Genomic DNA, 6,000 nt, shown 5'->3' with positions numbered 1-6,000 from the left:
TTTATGTCAAACATAAAAGACAGAGTCCACTGCGTGCGTATACATAATGTTGAGTTGTCTCTGCTGCCCCTACAACCGGAGTACCACAAGGTAGTGTTTTAGGCCCGCTATAATTTAATCTATATGTTATTGATATAATTATTATTAATCAGTGAGCTAAAGGGTTTATAAATGCTGATGACAGTAGCATTCTTTTTAAGGGTCAAGATCCAAACGATTTAGCTCTGCAGTGCAACCGAACGCTTGAATCCCTCTCAGGGTGGTCTCACTCTAACTGCATAATTATCAATTCCAGTAATAATAAGGCTTAACTATATAGGCCAAGAAATATTATTTTCACACTACGAATTAAGATAAATTAAAGAATAATGATATAACAATAGTAGATGAATAATGTTCTTGGCGTTACTTTTAATTCTCACCTAAACGGGGATCACCACATTAATCACGTCTGCAAGAAGCTGTCTACTGTTGCAGGCACTCTGTCCTGCTGCAGAAACCTCTTTCATGAAAGAGTTAAACTCCAGGGGTGCCAAGTGTTATTTCCACCCCACATCAATTATTGGAGTCTTGTCTTAAGTTCAACAACAAAAATAAATATGGATAAAATTAATGTGCTCCAGAAGAAAGTGTTGTGCTATGTGGTAAATGTTCGAACGCACACATCTGCATACAACCTATTTCAGAATTATGGATTCATCCGTTTTCCGCCCAGTTATGAATATCAACTCTTAAACAGGCTTTATTTTTCGTCTATTGAATCCGCTAATTTTCTTAAAAATGTTGCAACATTACAACAGCGAACAATAGATGTATTCATTAGAAAGCCCCCACACTGGCTAGTTCCCTATTGCAGCACCCAAAACAAGTTTCAGTCATTAAAGCATAATGCTCCATCACTTCTAAAGAAATATCGAAAGGAATTTTTTTCATCCAAGAAAGAATCTAAAAATTATTCCTGTAACCTTAACTGAACTGTTGCGTGTCCCCCTGATTTGATGTATCTTGCCTTAGTTTTAAACTGACTAATTGTCCTTTGACCGCGTGTTACCATATCATGTCATGATTTTCTTTTTTTGTCTTAGTGTTTGTTTCGGGTATATATGTGCTTTTAAGACATGCTTTATAGCCCATATATTTTCAATGTGACCTTTGATGAGTGCGGTTTTCTTTCTTTTGGTGGTAATTTGCGTCGACTGCTGTCTTGTAAGGTGGCCCCTGGGCCGTCGTCAAGTTAGTGCAACTTTAAGTCCAGTTGACCATTCAGAGTTTGTGTTTGTACAAGCATGGAAAATAAACAAATTGAATTTAGTATCATGCTATGTCTGTCTCTAGGCGCCTATAAGGACGAGCACCCATACTCTTATATATACCATGCAAAGGTTACATGACTGCAATTAGTGCGACTGTTGGCTGCGATAGGTGTAACGCCAAGAGATCGAAATCGGGCTTAGTGGGTTTGGTAACAAATGCGGGTCAATGAAATCCTTGAAGAAACCAAGAGTACGAAATGGGCTTGGGCAGGGCATGTAATACAAAGGCAATATAACCGCTGACCCCTGAGGGTAGCACAGTGTACTGCAATAAAAGGCAAGTGTAGCAGGGGGCGGGCGAAGGTAACGTGGGCCGATGAGATCAAGAAATTTGCGGTTATACGGTGGCTGAAGGTAGCAAAGGACAGGGTTAACTGTACAAACATGGGAGAAGCATTTGCCCTGCAGTAGGCGTAGTCAGGCTGATAATTATGGTTATGCACATGCGCTCACATATGCTGTATGTGCTTGTATGTGCAAAACGTGTCCCGTATATGCGTAAATACGCGGACGTGCAAAGCTCGGTAGAAGAAAATGTATGGTAAACTATGAAAGGCTTCCATACTCAATTATTTAGGAAGGAAGAAATTTAAAGGGTAAAAATATCATCTCGGCCTCTGGATTAAAAATATTGTCCTGCTGATCGGGAACAAAAAAGAGGAGTCATTGAGACCATTTTCTAGCATTTTGTTTCCTTATCGCACGAACAAACAACTCGGTCTTGCACCTAATCATGTAAAATCCAGAGTAGTATTATTCAAACCCGCCGCACATCCGGAGGTGATCATTTTGCTGAGCGCGCACGCGTCTCGAATTTCCAGGATACATATGTAGGCCTCAAGAAACGGGAACAATGGAGATTGATATTGAGCAGCATAAAGCTGCCGAGCTCGTGTCCACTGCTCTGTGAACATATTTTCCTTTGAGCGCAGCTGTTCTGCATGGCAATCTGCCACTCGGTTTTTCAAGAGGCTAAACAGTTTCCTCTGTTGAAAAAGATGGTACGAGTTTTTATACAGGCTTTCTTTACCACGAGTAACATTTGTAGTTTATCACGAGTTAGGAAAATATTTTTTTAGCTCACTGCTGAAGTGTCTCGGAAAAACGAAGCTTCGGAAGAAAACAGTTGCAGAGACAGGTCTTTCTTTACATACAGTTGTATAAGAACCCTTTTGTGCGGAGCTAGTACTTGACACAAGAGGAGATTCCGTTTAAAAAAAAACGTCACAAAAGAAGGTCGAGTATGCACCTTCTGAATTCACTTGACGGTAGTGTCCTCATCGTACCTCTGATACGTCTGCAGGTATATGTGCACAAGAAATAATCATCGCTTGTGATGTGCCGTCCTGAGAGGTAGAGAACATACTCTAACTGAAAAGCGAACAGTGAGAAAATCAGCACTGCTAATTACCTCCTTAAACAGTGAACAGTAAAGAAATGAACGGTGCTGTAATCCTCCTTAGGAAAACTCCACATAGTATCAACGAGCTCATGTTTGATTGGGCAGGCAGATAAAAAAAGTTATGTGAGCTGCCAATTAAACAGGCTAGTGAAAAAAGGCAGGTTGGCCGTTTTTCAGAACGGAGAGTTTGAAAGATGTTCGCGATAAACAATTGGAGAAGTCAACATATTTTCCCTCTAGACTTCATAGCAACAAATAAGACTTAAAGGCTTATAATGTGCCATTGAGAGCGCCAAGCAACGCCGAACAAAATTAACTGTCGCGCAAAAAATCAGCGCTGATCAACTTTGCGTTTTTCTTTAAAAAAAGGGTAGCGACGCCAAAAGGTTGTTGGCTTCCACCGGCTCCGGTTCTCGGATTTTGAAAGCAGCATACACCCCAGTGATATACATTCTGATAACAGGCGTAAAGAAAAATATCGCGGAATACTTATACAAGCATAAAAACAATATTGAAAGATATTACCAATGCCTGTACTGGCTTGCTGATACAAAATTGCTAATATTAAATTAAATTTTTGTACAGCCAGTAAACCGCACTATTTCAACAGCATGGACAATTGCCTCCATCAAACCCGGCGACGGCCTCGCTAAGCCGCTTGCGATAGGCGCCTCTTTGCCGCCGCATCCAGTGCTCCTCCGGGCGTAGACCTCACCATGGAGGGTGAGAGTCTACTGCCTCAAGAGCATTTAGCCAGGATCAGACATACGAAGGTAACTTCCGCGAATGGGCTCCGCTGTTTTTCATCATCTTTAAAACGAATTCTCAATCCGACACCGAGTACCTCTTGAACACTTTGAATTCATCATTCGCTAACACGTAGTCCTCAGCTTTCGCGCATGAAGAGAGAACAATTTCCAAGAGTCATCCTCTCCATCCTCAATATATTCTACTGCAATACTGCAGCGGATCACCTTCGGAAGAAGTTTTTTCACAGCAACCTTAAGTTCAGCACTCCTGACAGGGATGGCGCTTTCACGTTTGCGAATGCCCTGGCGATCAACATGTGTGCCTCCAGCAACCTAATCTTCAAATATTTAGGCCCACCAAGTGAATATGTATGACGTATCATTCATCGCAATTTCCCGGGCGAGACCCCGGAGTAAATCATCGATACTAGGTACCCGAGAAGAATGCAACCTCTGTGTAAACCATTTAGGCTATACCCAATCTACTTCCATCAGCTTAGGAGGGACAAAGACTTAACACTAAATTACTTCCGCCGGCAGTGCTGCACTCGGCATACCCTAAAGAACAAGGAATAAGCCTGCCTTATGTACTGGAAACGGGATGAGAGGTCTTCTCGCCGTCCTCTGACCTCTCTAAATGCCCTCACTGCAGAGCTTGGGAGCCTGCCGAAGACCGTGAGCGCACACCCTAATATGTATTGTACTCAGGCCCACACTTCACTGGTACTACCGAATAAAAATGGCGGTGCAAACCGCTTTCTATTGTTCAGCAACGATGTCTATACGTTGCGAACACAAACAGCGCACCCCCCCCCCCCCCGGCCTATTGATTTTGGACCCAGTCCTGTCGGCAAAAGGCGTAGAGAAGCTTGGCCGCAGCAGATTTTCGCCACTCTTTCGCGTCGTACCGCGGCCCCTGCGGGCACCGCTCACGGTCATTATAACCTGGGACTTCTGACCATCTCTTTGACGAGCTCCGTATTCCGCAAACAAACAGGTGCGCTTGGTATTCGCTGCTTCCCACTCTCCGCCGTCTCAGTGTCCTGATTCAGAGCTCCATGTCCCCCTCAACAAAACAACGGCTGTTAAAGCTATGAGGCGCTAACCCCAACAGGAAAATGCCTGTCCAAAGCGTACACACCCTACACCCCCTTGACCACCTCATGCAATTCTTGCCCAACCAGCTGAACCTACTCTTGCCGACTCGCACCAGGTACCCACACAAACTCCCAAACATTAGCAAGATGCTACCTTCCACCTACCCACCTCACTACCTATGCGGAATGCTACCTTCTGCTTTGAACGGTTACCTTTGCAGACTTCAACTAATTTGAGGCTTACTAAAAAACCAAATTAAAGGCTATATAAAGTTGCGCGAAGGTGAAGGTCCCAACGATTTGTTGAATTGTCCCATCAAACTCAAAAGCAAAAGCACTAGTTCAGCAACAAATACAACAGTGGTGCCGGCAAATGTCAGAAATCTAAGAAAAAATGCCTTCATTTAAAGACTCCTACACGGTTAAAACCTTTTGAAGTAAACATCTAAGGTATCACAACCTTCCTCCCCGAACTCCAGGTACCGGACGATTCCTTCTCTCCTACTGCTACTCCCACCCTAGCTCTTCCCACATATCGTGGCCCCCAATAGCAACAGAACTGGTCAAAATGGAGCTACACGTGGTTCTTCCGGTAGCGAGACAACCTAGAGCTTTAGGTCTAAAATTCGGACACCCCACCGGATCTGATCGCTTGCCGCAAATTAATGGCCAAATGAAATTACCGGGATTTAAACCGCAGTCCACCAAATACGTGACCGTTTCCTGTTCCACTCTGCTCATCCAACGCAACCTCCCTGTCATCCATCACTACTTAGCCGACGCTGAAGTAGAGTGCGTCTTGCTCGAACGCTTCCATTAGAAGAAGGAGGACCACAGCGTCTTTATCACCAATCTCTACAGACTAGGTCCGGTCTATGACGTTAGCAAGGTGTGATGGAGCTACTGTCGCGTGCTGGGTCAACTAGGGGCGAAAATTAGGATTACATCCCATGGGAGTGAATGTCTTCAAATGTTTTCATAGTTTTTTCATTGCACTAGGCGTCTATGATACCGTGAAGAACCAAGTCCATCCTTGAACATATTAGGAAGGTATGGAGCGTAATTTCGAAGGCGATGTGTTTTTAAAACATCAAGTTACGTGCGCGTGATTCCCGGCTGGGGCTATGGGATGGGAGCGCGGCTCGTGTAAAGACATGTAAGTGAAAGTCTAAAGGGCATTTCTCTCGTTTCTCTGGGTACCCACGGAGGTTGCTGTTGTCGTGAATTAGTAACGCGTCCTCAACTGCCGCAGGGGAACGTTATCGCGTGCAGGTTCGAACGAGACAACAAAGAGATCAGACGAAACAAAATGAAGACGGATTTATAATTTAAAAGAGAAGGGCCCATAAGAAACGGAAACGAAAAGAAGAAAAACACACACTGAACACGCGAACAACACTACAGAATAAAAGAAAGAGTTCACCAGGTACTGAGGTACT

Source organism: Amblyomma americanum, chromosome 9 (assembly GCF_052857255.1).
Source record: "Amblyomma americanum isolate KBUSLIRL-KWMA chromosome 9, ASM5285725v1, whole genome shotgun sequence".
In the NCBI taxonomy this organism is placed as follows: Eukaryota; Metazoa; Arthropoda; class Arachnida; order Ixodida; family Ixodidae; genus Amblyomma; species Amblyomma americanum.
Note: the sequence above shows the minus strand (reverse complement) of the source record.